This window comes from Puma concolor, chromosome D2, assembly GCF_028749965.1.
Source record: "Puma concolor isolate L17-30 chromosome D2, mPumCon1.1.hap2, whole genome shotgun sequence".
NCBI lineage: Eukaryota > Metazoa > Chordata > Mammalia > Carnivora > Felidae > Puma > Puma concolor.
The window spans coordinates 74,320,770-74,335,490 of record NC_141677.1 but is presented as its reverse complement, the minus strand read 5'-3'; positions in this window follow the sequence as shown (position 1 = coordinate 74,335,490).

Below are 14,721 nucleotides of genomic sequence, written 5' to 3'. Positions count from 1 at the left end.
GGACAGAGACAGACAGAGCATGAATGGGGGAGGGGCAGAGAGAGAGGGAGACACAGAATCGGAAACAGGCTCCAGGCTCTGAGCCATCAGCCCAGAGCCTGACGCGGGGCTCGAACTCCCGGACCACGAGATCATGACCTGGCTGAAGTCGGACGCTTAACCGACTGCGCCACCCAGGCGCCCCAACCACCAATTAGTTTAAATGTCACCTCATCAGTGAGGCCACTGTTGAACAGCCCTGAGCCCCTCCACTGCCAGCCTCCTACCCAACCCCAGACCCCAGGTCCCTAGCACCTTATGTGTTTTCCTTCAGATCACTTATCACAAGTTATAATCATCTTATTTATCTGTTTGTTTATTTATCTATTTATTTATTTTTGCAATCATACTTTTCCCACCTTGGAATGCAATTCTGTGAGGACAGAGACCTCATCGGTTTTGGCCACTGCTATCCCTCTAGCCTCTAGAACCATGCCTGCCACTGAAGTGGTTATGCATTAACGAAAGAACCAATATACATATGAATGGACTTGGTTGGCATTTTACCTTATTCTGAGAGTGAATTTCAGGGTTGGAGAAAGGTGATAGGGCCCTGCTTAAAGGAGGTGGAAAGACAGACATGTTGCTCTTCAGAGAAGCAGGGAGAAAAGATGTATCTGCTTAGATTTAGGAACAATAGCCATCACATGATCTGCCACGATTTCCCTGGGGGTCGGGCCCCCAAGCCCATTCCCCCTGAGCTTACCTCACTGGCAGTTCCCCTGTGGGTGCCATGCTCACCCCAAGGGAAAGGCCCCTGCTTCAGAGTTCGATGGTTGAGACCGCCTCAGGGTGATCAGGGTTGACTTAGGAGTCCTCCAGGCAGGACTGGAGGGTTTCATCTGCGGCAGCCACGTGAGTCTGGTGGTGGCAGTGAGTGCGGGCTCTCCAGCACTGGAGGATAGGGGCACGGGCATTCGGGGACAAGGGGGTTTCCTTCTTTTTTTTTTTTTTTTTTATTTATATATGAAATTTATTGTCAAATTGGTTTCCATACAACACCCAGTGCTCATCCCAAAAGGTGCCCTCCTCAATACCCATCACCCACCCTCTCCTCCCTCCCACCCCCCATCAACCCTCAGTTTGCTCTCAGTTCTCAACAGTCTCTTATGCTTTGGCTCTCTCCCACTCTAACCTCTTTTTTTTTTTTTTTCCTTCCCCTCCCCCATGGGTTCCTGTTAAGTTTCTCAGGATCCACATAAGAGTGAAACCATATGGTATCTGTCTTTCTCTGTATGGCTTATTTCACTTAGCATCACACTCTCCAGTTCCATCCACGTTGCTACAAAAGGCCATATTTCATTTTTTCTCATTGCCACGTAGTATTCCATTGTGTATATAAACCACAATTTCTTTATCCATTCGTCAGTTGATGGACATTTAGGCTCTTTCCATAATTTGGCTATTGTTGAGAGTGCTGCTATGAACATTGGGGTACAAGTGCCCCTATGCATCAGTACTCCTGTGTCCCTTGGATAAATTCCTAGCGGTGCTATTGCTGGGTCATAGGGTAGGTCTATTTTTAATTTTCTGAGGAACCTCCACACTGCTTTCCAGAGCGGCTGCACCAATTTGCATTCCCACCAACAGTGCAAGAGGGTTCCCGTTTCTCCACATCCTCTCCAGCATCTATAGTCTCCTGATTTGTTCATTTTGGCCACTCTGACTGGCGTGAGGTGATACCTGAGTGTGGTTTTGATTTGTATTTCCCTGATAAGGAGCGACGCGGAACATCTTTTCATGTGCCTGTTGGCCATCCGGATGTCTTCTTTAGAGAAGTGTCTATTCATGTTTTCTGCCCATTTCTTCACTGGGTTATTTGCTTTTCGGGTGTGGAGTTTGGTGAGCTCTTTATAGATTTTGGATACTAGCCCTTTGTCCGATATGTCATTTGCAAATATCTTTTCCCATTCCGTTGGTTGCCTTTTAGTTTTGTTGCTTGTTTCCTTTGCTGTGCAGAAGCTTTTTATCTTCATAAGGTCCCAGTAATTCACTTTTGCTTTTAATTCCCTTGCCTTTGGGGATGTGTCGAGTAAGAGATTGCTACGGCTGAGGTCAGAGAGGTCTTTTCCTGCTTTCTCCTCTAAGGTTTTGATGGTTTCCTTTCTCACATTCAGGTCCTTTATCCGTTTTGAGTTTATTTTTGTGAATGGTGTGAGAAAGTGGTCTAGTTTCAACCTTCTGCATGTTGCTGTCCAGTTCTCCCAGCACCATTTGTTAAAGAGACTTTTTTCCATTGGATGTTCTTTCCTGCTTTGTCAAAGATTAGTTGGCCATACGTTTGTGGGTCTAGTTCTGGGGTTTCTATTCTATTCCATTGGTCTATGTGTCTGTTTTTGTGCCAATACCATGCTGTCTTGATGATGACAGCTTTGTATTAGAGGCGAAAGTCTGGGATTGTGATGCCTCCTGCTTTGGTCTTCTTCAAAATTACTTTGGCTATTCGGGGCCTTTTGTGGTTCCATATGAATTTTAGGATTGCTTGTTCTAGTTTCGAGAAGAATGCTGGTGCAATTTTGATTGGGATTGCATTGAATGTGTAGATAGCTTTGGGTAGTATTGACATTTTGACAATATTTATTCTTCCAATCCATGAGCAGGGAATGTCTTTCCATTTCTTTAAATCTTCTTCAATTACCTTCATAAGCTTTCTATAGTTTTCAGCATACAGATCCTTTACATCTTTGGTTAGATTTATTCCTAGGTATTTTATGCTTCTTGGTGCAATTGTGAATGGGATCAGTTTCTTTATTTGTCTTTCTGTTGCTTCATTGTTAGTGTATAAGAATGCAACTGATTTCTGTACATTGATTTTGTATCCTGCAACTTTGCTGAATTCACGTATCAGTTCTAGCAGACTTCTGGTGGAGTCTATCGGATTTTCCATGTATAATATCATGTCATCTGCAAAAAGCGAAAGCTTGACTTCATCTTTGCCAATTTTGACGCCTTTGATTTCCTTTTGTTGTCTGATTGCTGATGCTAGAACTTCCAGCACTATGTTAAACAACAGCGGTGAGAGTGGGCATCCCTGTCGTGTTCCTGATCTCAGGGAAAAAGCTCTCAGTTTTTCCCCATTGAGGATGATGTTAGCTGTGGGCTTTTCATAAATGGCTTTTATGATCTTTAAGTATGTTCCTTCTATCCCGACTTTCTCAAGGGTTTTTATTAAGAAAGGGTGCTGGATTTTGTCAAAGGCCTTTTCTGCATCGATTGACAGGATCATATGGTTTTTCTCTTTTTTTTTGTTAATGTGATGTATCACGTTGATTGATTTGCGAATGTTGAACCAGCCCTGCATCCCAGGAATGAATCCCACTTGATCATGGTGAATAATTCTTTTTATATGCCGTTGAATTCGATTTGCTAGTATCTTATTGAGAATTTTTGCATCCATATTCATCAGGGATATTGGCCTGTAGTTCTCTTTTTTTACTGGGTCTCTGTCTGGTTTAGGAATCAAAGTAATACTGGCTTCATAGAATGAGTCTGGAAGTTTTCCTTCCCTTTCTATTTCTTGGAATAGCTTGAGAAGGATAGGTATTATCTCTGCTTTAAACGTCTGGTAGAACTCCCCTGGGAAGCCATCTGGTCCTGGACTCTTATTTGTTGGGAGATTTTTGATAACCGATTCAATTTCTTTGCTGGTTATGGGTCTGTTCAAGCTTTCTATTTCCTCCTGATTGAGTTTTGGAAGAGTGTGGGTGTTCAGGAATTTGTCCATTTCTTCCAGGTTGTCCAATTTGTTGGCATATAATTTTTCATAGTATTCCCTGATAATTGTTTGTATCTCTGAGGGATTGGTTGTAATAATTCCATTTTCATTCATGATTTTATCTATTTGGGTCATCTCCCTTTTCTTTTTGAGAAGCCTGGCTAGAGGTTTGTCAATTTTGTTTATTTTTTCAAAAAACCAACTCTTGGTTTCGTTGATCTGCTCTACAGTTTTTTTAGATTCTATATTGTTTATTTCTGCTCTGATCTTTATTATTTCTCTTCTTCTGCTGGGTTTAGGCTGCCTTTGCTGTTCTGCTTCTAGTTCCTTTAGGTGTGCTGTTAGATTTTGTATTTGGGATTTTTCTTGTTTCTTGAGATAGGCCTGGATTGCAATGTATTTTCCTCTCAGGACTGCCTTCGCTGCGTCCCAAAGCATTTGGATTGTTGTATTTTCATTTTCGTTTGTTTCCATATATTTTTTAATTTCTTCTCTAATTGCCTGGTTGACCCACTCATTCGTTAGTAGGGTGTTCTTTAACCTCCATGCTTTTGGAGGTTTTCCAGACTTTTTTCTGTGGTTGATTTCAAGCTTCATAGCATTGTGGTCTGAAAGTATGCATGGTATGATTTCAATTCTTGTAAACTTATGAAGGGCTGTTTTGTGACCCAGTATATGATCTATCTTGGAGAATGTTCCATGTGCACTCGAGAAGAAAGTATATTCTGTTGTTTTGGGATGCAGAGTTCTAAATATATCTGTCAAGTCCATCGGATCCAATGTCTCATTCAGGGCCCTTGTTTCTTTATTGACCGTGCGTCTAGATGATCTATCCATTTCTGTAAGTGGGGTGTTAAAGTCCCCTGCAATTACCACATTCTTATCAATAAGGTTGCTTATGTTCATGAGTAATTGTTTTATATATTTGGGCGCTCCGGTATTCGGCGCATAGACATTTATAATTGTTAGCTCTTCCTGATGGATAGACCCTGTCACTATTATATAATGTCCTTCTTCATCTCTTGTTACAGCCTTTAATTTAAAGTCTAGTTTGTCTGATATAAGTATGGCTACTCCAGCTTTCTTTTGGCTTCCAGTAGCATGATAAATAGTTCTCCATCCCCTCACTCTCAATCTAAAGGTGTCCTCAGGTCTAAAGTGAGTCTCTTGTAGACAGCAAATAGATGGGTCTTGTTTTTTTATCCATTCTGATACCCTATGTCTTTTGGTTGGCTCATTTAATCCATTTACATTCAGTGTTATTATAGAAAGATATGGGTTTAGAGTCATTGTGATGTCTGTATGTTTTATGCTTGTAGTGATGTCTCTGGTACTTTGTCTCACAGGGTCCCCCTTAGGATCTCTTGTAGGGCTGGTTTAGTGGTGACAAATTCCTTCAGTTTTTGTTTGTTTGGGAAGACCTTTATCTCTCCTTCTATTCTAAATGACAGACTTGCTGGATAAAGGATTCTCGGCTGCATATTTTTTCTGTCTAGCACACTGAAAATCTCGTGCCAATTCTTTCTGGCCTGCCAAGTTTCAAAAGAGAGATCAGTCACGAGTCTTATAGGTCTCCCTTTATATGTGAGGGCACGTTTACCCCTTGCTGCTTTCAGAATTTTCTCTTTATCCTTGTATTTTGCCAGTTTCACTATGATATGTCATGCAGAAGATCGATTCAAGTTACGTCTGAAGGGAGTTCTCTGTGCCTCTTGGATTTCAATGCCTTTTTCCTTCCCCAGTTCAGGGAAGTTCTCAGCTATGATTTCTTCAAGTACCCCTTCAGCACCTTTCCCTCTCTCTTCCTCCTCTGGGATACCAATGATGCGTATATTATTTCTTTTTAGTGTATCACTTAGTTCTCTAATTTTCCCCTCATACTCCTGGATTTTTTTATCTCTCTTTTTCTCAGCTTCCTCTTTTTCCATAACTTTATCTTCTAGTTCACCTATTCTCTCCTCTGCCTCTTCAATCCGAGCCGTGGTGGTTTCCATTTTGTTATGCATTTCGTTTAAAGCGTTTTTCAGCTCCTCGTGACTGTTCCTTAGTCCCTTGATCTCTGTAGCAAGAGATTCTCTGCTGTCAGCTATACTGTTTTCAAGCCCAGCGATTAATTTTATGACTATTATTCTAAATTCACTTTCTGTTATATTATTTAAATCCTTTTTGATCAGCTCATTAGCTGTTGTTATTTCCTGGAGATTCTTCTGAGGGGAATTCTTCCGCTTGGTCATTTTGGATAGTCCCTGGCGTGGTGAGGACCTGCAGGGCACTTCCCCTGTGCTGGAAGGGGAAGTATATATAACTGGATATATAACTGGAGTTGGTGGGCGGAGCCGCAGTCAGACCTGATGTCTGCCCCCAGCCCACCGCTGTGTCCACAGTCAGACTGGTGTGTGCCTTCTCTTCCCCTCTCCTAGGGGCGGGATTCACTGTGGGGTGGGGTGGCCTGTCTGGGCTACTTGCACACTGCCAGGCTTGTGATGCTGGGGATCTGGCGCCTTAGCTGGGGTGGGTAGGCAAGGTGTACAGGGGCAGGAGGGGCAGGCTTAGCTTGCTTCTCCTTAGGTGATCCACTTCAGGAGGGGCCCTGTGGCAGCAGGAGGGAGTCAGATCCGCTGCCGGAGGTTTGGCTCCGCAGAAGCGCAGAGTTGGGTGTTTGTGCGGAGCGAGCAAGTTCCCTGGCAGGAACTGGTTCTCTTTGGGATTTTGGCTGGGGGATGGGCGGGGGAGATGGCGCTGGCGAGCGCCTTTGTTCCCCACCAAACTGAGCTCTGTCGTCCGGGGGCTCAGCAGCTCTCCTTCCCTTTGTCCTCCAGCCTTCCCGCTTTCTGAGCAGAGCTGTTAACTTATGACCTCCCAGACGCTAAGTCGCGCTTGCTGTCGGAACACAGTCCGTCAGGCCCCTCCGCTTTTTGCAAGCCAGACGCGGGGGCTCTGCTTGGCCGGCGAGCCGCCCCTCCGCCCCGGCTCCCTCCCGCCAGTCCGTGGAGCGCGCACCGCCTCGCCGCCCTCCTACCCTCTTCCGTGGGCCTCTGGTCTGCGCTTGGCTCCGGCGACTCCGTTCTGCTAATCCTCTGGTGGTTTTCTGGGTTATTTAGGCAGGTGTAGGTGGAATCTAAGTGATCAGCAGGATGCGCGGTGAGCCCAGCGTCCTCCTACGCCGCCATCTTCCCTCTCCTCCTCCGGGGGTTTCCTTCTTAAAAAAACTTTATTTCACTCCTGTTTGTATACAGGTAATATATGCTTCTACACATCTGATATGGTACAAAGTTAAAAATGTTTCCTTTACCAGATCTTTGTGTCATTCCAGAGATATTCCATGTATTATGTATATACATATTATATATTTTTTAAAAATATAAATGATTGGGGCACCTGGGTGGCTGAGTTGGTTAAGCGTCTGACTTTGGCTCAGGTCATGATCTCGTGGTTTGTGGGTTTGAGCCCTGCATTGGGCTCTGTGCTGACAGCTCGGAGCCTGGAGCCTGCTTTGGATTCTGTGCCTCCCTCTCTCTCTCTGCCCCTACCCTGCTCATGCTCTGTCTGTCTGTCTCTCTCTTCCTCAAAAATAAACATTAAAAAGTTAAAAAAATATATATATATAAATGGTTAATATAATACTACACACTATTTTGCAACCTGATTCTGAAAAATTTTCTGTAGTCATAAAAATCATTCCTTATCAGTGCATCTAGATGTACTCCAATCTTTTTTCCAGCTGCACAGTATTCTAATATTTGGATATCTCCTTAATCAGTCCTCTTCTGATGAACATTTGGTTGTTTTCAGTCTTTAACTACTGAGCACAATGCCTCAGTGAGTATTCTTATACATTAGTCACCTGGATGGATGGTGTAGCTGTGGGATAAATTCCTACAAGTGGAATTTAAGGGTTAAAAGATACATGCATTTCACATGTTGCTAGAGGTTGCTGCCCCAGGTTTCTATGCTCTGATAGCCCCGTTATCCGGAATCCCTGTGTGTGTTCGCTACTCTCCCCACCCCAATCCTGAAACAATAGTGAAGTACAGACCATGAGTTATTTCAACAAGCAACTTTTAGGGGTATGCTAGTTATTCTTTTGGTGGCAAGCAACAGAAATCAATTCTGGCTAGCCAAAAAAAATTTTAAAGGAGGGATTTATTGGAAAAATATTGGGGGCATCTCATGGAATCCATGAAGTTGTTAAACCATGAGACCTAGGGAAGTCCCCCAAATGGGACCACCCTAGAGACCTCAGCCGGTTGTTCTCAGATCCCTTCTGCTTTGGACCTGATAGAGCTTCAGGCTGTGTGCGTCTCAGCCAAGAATTTTTATTTACCAGACAATTGGCCTGGTTAGGTCAGACGCTGTCTCTCGATTAATTAGCAATGGGAACTGGATCCTGTTGGGTGTTCCTGGCCAAGGGGACCCATCCCTGTGCTCCCAGACGTGGAGGCGTGGTTGTGAGCTGGGCAGCCGCTGCAAGAGGTGTGTGGTTCCACAGTAATAAAATAACCATCCTGAATCAGCTGACTCTACTCAGTGCGTACAAAAGTGCAGTCCGTGGCTCAGTGAAGGTAGCTGGGAGATTTCTTTAAAAGTATTTTTTGTATTTGTCCAACCTTAAAGTCTTGATCTTTATGAACTACCAAGAGTGAATGATGACTGTGGAGTCATCATCGTATCAGGGCTGAGCAGAAAATCGTATCAGGGCTGTTGTCTTGTTTTAGAGATAAGGAGAAGCAACCCTGTGTTCATCAGCATTGGTTGTTTAAGATGAGGCGTACTGCATTGGAGCACTTTGCTTTCTGCAAAAGTCAAAGCGCGTGAACTAAAAAGGCGCCCTCAATTCTGACAACAGCAGTGAGGACAAGGCAGTATAAGAATTCCAGAGACAAGGTCAGCCTGACCCATTGTTAGGAAAACCCTTCTGACACCTGACCTGCCTCCAGACTTCTGCAAGGTTGACAAACAGGTTGGAGATGGCGATAGATGGATTGTGAATGGTCACAATTCTTCGGCCCCTCCCCCTCCTGCACTCATGCCTTTTGCAGGTGACCTTACAGCTCTTTCCATCAACATCTGGAGTCTATTTCCCCACATTCGTATCTGGGCAAGATGTGTGACTTGATTTGTCATTAAATGTCATGGCAGCAACATCTTGGAATAGCTCAAAGCCACCCAACCCCAAGTATGGGAGAGATCTAGCCAAGATTAGCAGCACTGATGACTCAACCTACTTTGACCAAAGACACACGAGTGATTCCAGCCAAGAACAGAAGAAGTACCCAGCTAACCTGGAGATTTGGGTTTAAATATATGCCTCCTGTTTAACAAGCCAGTAGCTAACCAGTACAGCAACCCAGCCCAGTCAGGCCAATGATTCAGAGAGAGAGCAGTTCTCATTGCCTGACCGTCTCCATTCTTGGGTACACAGCATCACATGAGGGTGTACTCTTTCTTAATACAGTGAGGAAACTCCCACATCATCAATAGACACTGTGCTCTAATGCACTGGCTCCTATTAAATGCCCTGGTGGATTAAATTGGACTAATCCCCTGGCAAGATGAGACTAAGCCTTTAAAGTCTCTTTGACTAATTAATCCATTCTGAAGCCGATAGAAAGATTTCTTTAAACAACATTGACAACTGAAATCATGTATACTGAATGAACTTAGATCTTGAGGGAATTAGGCAGGGTTCATATGTGCACAAATCTAGAGATATCTTTGGAAACTATGACTTCATTTCTACCAGTTTTCTTGTCTTCATTGTGTATGGTCTTTGAAGGTCACAGAGTAAAGACTGAAGTTGCCAGCTATCATCTGCCATGTCCACATGTCCAGGTGGAGCCAAATAGCTGTTTTTATCCAGCCACTAAGCTCTGTCCTTATTTTCTCCTTCAATCTCAAATTCAGAATGTACTGATACCTTGTCATCTTGTAACGGAATAATCTTCTGAAGAGAAGGGTTGGTTCAAACTGGGTTTTCAGAACCCTTTAAGTCCAAAGAGGTTTTGGTCCTGAGAAAGCTGTTTTCTAAGTCTTTTCTATAGTCTGGACACTCACACACATCAACTGAACCACATTGCTAAACATTCCTTGTACTGGAAGAATTTGTCCTTGTGTGTTGTTGTAATGGAACTGGATGTAAGGTTTTGCCTTATCATCTGTCAACTCTTGACTTCTTTTTTTTTTTTTTTTTAAATCAGGGATTCCCTGTCTGTGGGATGTGAACTCAGCTGCTGAGTGTAGCCCAGACTTCCCCAGTCCTCCCCAAACCCATCGGTAGGTCCCATCAGTTCGTGTGGGCTAACAGGAAAAAGTCTGGGGCCACACAGATCCTGGTGTCCCTTGGAGAGCATTATGCCCCAAAGTCTGAACCCCCTGTCTTACCTACTTTATGAAGGCTTTCTCCTTCCTACCCCTTCCCTCAGCCTCTCTCCCCAACTTCTCTGTCTTCCCAAAGCACCTCATACTTTCTGACACTGCTTTATAACTCTTTCCCTGTCCAGTTCCCTCACCAGACTATAAGCTCCTGGCAAGGTGAGGAATGTGTTATTTATTTCACATCCTTAGTGCCAAGACCAATGTCTGAAATATGGTAATGGCGATTCCATGACTGTTTGTTAAATTAAATAATGTACTTAATTTTAGTTCTAATGAGGAAATGACCAAGCTGGCATCACTTCCAGAGAAACCTGAAAAGGAACAAGGTGGGATGCTGTGGTAGCCACAGAGTGTGCCACTCAGATCCTTTTAGGAGCATCTGCTGCAGGAGCCCAGATGCCACCCATTGGACCCACCGTGGCACAGAAACAGAGGCTACGCTCTGCCAACTGTCCCCAGCCAATGACTACGACACAGGTACCAGAGACCATCCACTCCTACCTGAAGTACAATTACTACAAAGGGCTGCCTTCATTTGGGGACTCTCCATGAACCTGGCCAAGATTTTCTCAGAACTTTGCTGAGGACTGAGACTCTTTCAACCCAATCTTTCCTTCCCTCTCTACTCTCATGGGTGTCAGACCTGCATTGCAATATGATGGTTCTCCCTGCCTGCTCTCATTTTGTCCTTTTTTCTTCTTCATAGACATTTCCCTGAATAAATCTTTTGTATCTCTGATCCCATCTTGGGGTGTGCTTCTCAGAAGACCCCACTGATGGGGGGGGGGGTCACCTGGGTGACTCAGTTTGTTAAGCATCTGACTTTGGCTTAGGTCCTGATCTTATGATTTGTGAGTTCAAGCCCCACGTTGGGCTCACTGCTGTCAGCGCAGAACCCACTTTAGATCCTCTCTTTTCCTCTCTCTTCCTCTTCCCCACTCATTCTCTCTCTCTCTCAAAAATAAATAAAAACATTAAAAAGAAAAAGAAGACCCCACTGACATAAGCATAGAAACAGATCAGGAAAAGCAGTTGAAAGAGAAAAGTTCAGGCTAGAACCAGAGACAATGTTCATCCACCTCTGGCTAAAGTCTCATCTGTACCTTAGAGCAGAGAAGTTGGTAATAAACCTTATAACCTACACGAGGCTTGAATATGATTTATTACTTAGAGTTGTGCATGTGACACGTGTGTGTGCACGTATGTGTGTGCATATGTGCTGAAGCGAACTGTTTGTTGGGTGTAAATGTATGTAATTCATGTGGATTCCCTTTTTCTCAGCTAATTTTTATTGCTGCTATCTTTGTGTCTCAAGATAAAAAGAATCATTTTGAGTCTTTCAAGAGGGATGCATGAATTAGCTTGGATTCAAATGATGTCTAAATAGTAGAGGCAGGAAATAATTATTTTAACAGTTGGAGTCCAAGTTCCTTTTAGGGCAGGATGGCCTTTATTTAGAAAATATTCCATGATCCACTTTGGCTGGAGAAGATGAGTTTCCAAAGGCATGGTCTCCAATACTTGAAAACCCTGGTAAGTCCCTCTGCACAAGGTAGGATCAGGAGTTTGGGAGAGGGATAAAAGTCAAAGAGGGGTCTAGAGAAGTTGAGGGGGTATTTTCAGGTGGCACAGAGGTTGTGGAGCCTGAGAAAAAGTGACTAGTGAGGGGTTCCCAGGGGCAGGTCGCTCATGTTGCTTCAAAAACAACACTCCTGTATGTCCCCCAGACTTCCAGAACTTACCACCATTTATACAAGTGGCTTGTATAAATTAGGGGAGAGAAAAATCAAGGCGAGAGAAGAGACCATGTAATAACCCTAGGAGATGAGCCCCATGAGGGTCCCAGAGGAGTGAGAGGTCAAATCTGCAGTTGCCATGAAGTCAGAAACTGAATTCTCAGAGCTCTTGAGATAGCACCACTATGGACGGGGGGACAAGTTGGATCTGCCCAAGGGTTAGAAAATAAGTTTTTATTTGGGGTGACTATACCTGTTCAGGAAGTACCAGGTAATTTCCTCACCATGCAGCACCCTCCCATAGTCTGTCGCCATTTAGGCAAACATTCATCCTATTATTTGCACTGAATGTTCCTATGAACCCTTATCATGGTACCATATATTAGCTTCAAGGTATTTGGGAAGTTCAAGGCAGTGGATACTTACAGCTACATAGATAGTAGGCAAAAACATGTTAATTTTTTACTTGCTAGATTTAGGGAATCTACTTTTTATATTTCTCCCACCTTTCCTTTGGCTGTAGTGTGTTTGTGTTTGTGTGTGTGTGTGTGTGTGTGTGCATACACGTGCATATGTACACAAGAGTGCTAGAGGGATTTGGGACAAGAAGAAATACCTTTGCAGAGTCTTGAATCTCAGCAGCTGTTACACAAAACAGCGACAAATCCTGGCATCCTGGAGCAGGAATAATGAGCTGGCCAAAGGCCACCAATAGTCCAGCAGACCAAGAGAGACGCATGAAAAATTTCACATCACAATGACCTTGGGAAAACCTAAATCCACTAATAAATAGCTTGCTACCTCAGGCGAGTTGTATGATAAACTCTCTGTGCTTTAGCTGCTTCTCCTGAAAATGGAGATAAAAGCACCCACCTTTTAGTGTATTGTCAGAATTAAATGAGTAAATATGCATAAAGCACTTGGAATAGTGCCTGACACACTGCAAGCATAATGCATGTGTTAGGAAAAACAAAAAAGAAATGGAAAGGGCAGTCCATTGCCTTCTGAAAGAACATTTCAGAGGAGCAAGCGGAACCAGAGTTAATGCAGTTAGCTCTTAACATCCAAGAAATAAAGTCCAGCAAGAAACAGGTTAAAAATCACGTGGTTAAACAGGTTAAAAATTATACATGGACTGGCTCATCCTTTCAAATGGATATAGAACTCCTACCTAAAGGGAAGAAAAAAAATTTGATTTGGGGCTCTAGAAATAGGAATATTTCCTAAAAATTTACTGAGACCAGAAATAGGTAAATGATTTGAGTAAACGCTTCTTTTAAAGCAGTTAAAGTAACTTGCAAACTGTTTCATTATGATGAAAATGGATATCCTTCTTAATAAGAGGGTTTTTAACAGATGTATTTTTTAAGATTAAATTCTTTTAAAATCCTTTGTTCCATCTTGTTACTTGAGCAAATTTGCAGACAATGTTTTCATTCATTTCTTTTATTATTCATTATTCATCATTATCAGTGTGTTATAGAAAAAGTCCAGGAGGCATCCATAGTAACTATAATTAAAAACACTTATTAAGCACTCAACACAATTTAAGCACGGTGTTAATCTCTTTACTGGAAATGCAGGGTTTAAAAAAAATCCATGCATACAATGAAGACACCAAAGTTTACATTGTAACCATGACATCCACCCTCAACCCTGTGCTCCTATATTTAGCAGCTCACCTGACATCCAAGTTGGATGTCTGATGAGCATCTGAAATCTGGCATGGTTAAACCCTGTCCTCCCTCCTCAAATCTGTTCCTCCCAGTGCATTCCCCATTTTAGTCAATGGCATCTCCATCCTTCCAGGTGCTCTTGTCAAAGCCCCAAGAATCTTTCCTTCCATTCAGATATTCATTCCCCGCCCACATGGTCCACGTGTGTGGCAGAGGCTGGCTTCACACCTTGTCCAGGAGTGCACCCTGACTGGTATAAGCCAATCGGCACATTCCATTTCTCAGGCCACTGGCCAATCAGAGTGAACCTCAGAGATTTTGTTTGGGAAGATGGGGAGGAAGATGCACTTTGTGTCTCTTACTGGATGTGAAAGAGAAGGTCTGCATGGCCCCAGTTGCGGTAAGTGGCCCTTCTTCAACTGGGACAGGAGCTTGCCTTGGTATGAAACCATTAGGCACCATAGACAAGAGAGCACAGGAACAGAAAAGAAGCGGCTCTTGAAAAGGTCATTAAGTTGTTACATCAACCAAACCTGAAGCTTCCCTACCCCTGGGCTTCCCAATCATGTGAACGAATACAGTTCCCTATGGTTTATGCCAGTTTGAATTAGAGCTTTATGTTCCTGCAAGCGAAAGCATCCTGATCAATACAGATTAATAATTCTCAGAACAAGTCTTCATGTGTTGATCAACTTGCCTATACTTTGGTGAAACACAGAATGAAAAGCATGTTCACATCTCTGTGGCTTTGGCTGTATTGTTCCCTCTTTCTGGAGTGCCCTACCTGTCATGTCCTCTTGGCAAATCCCCACTCACCTTTTAAGACCTTTCTCTTTTAGGATATTAGTGATTGGACATGGCCTAATTTTAAATACCTGACTCTAGTGGAGTCATTCATTCTTTTCATTAGTGAGTTGGTCATTCAGAAAATATGTATTTGATATCCTACTACATGCCAGGCCTTTGCCAGATACATACAACATGTAACCCCCTTAATGAGAGATATGCAGACAAGTAAACAAGCAATTATGATATAGAGGAATAAGTGCTGAGATGGGGGGAGTTCCGGGTGCAACAGTAAGGCAGTGGGACAGCCTCTAATCCAGTCTTAGGGGATATGGTAATGGATGTGAAGAAAGCTTTCCTGGAAGAAATGATGTCTACACACAGATTTAAGAAC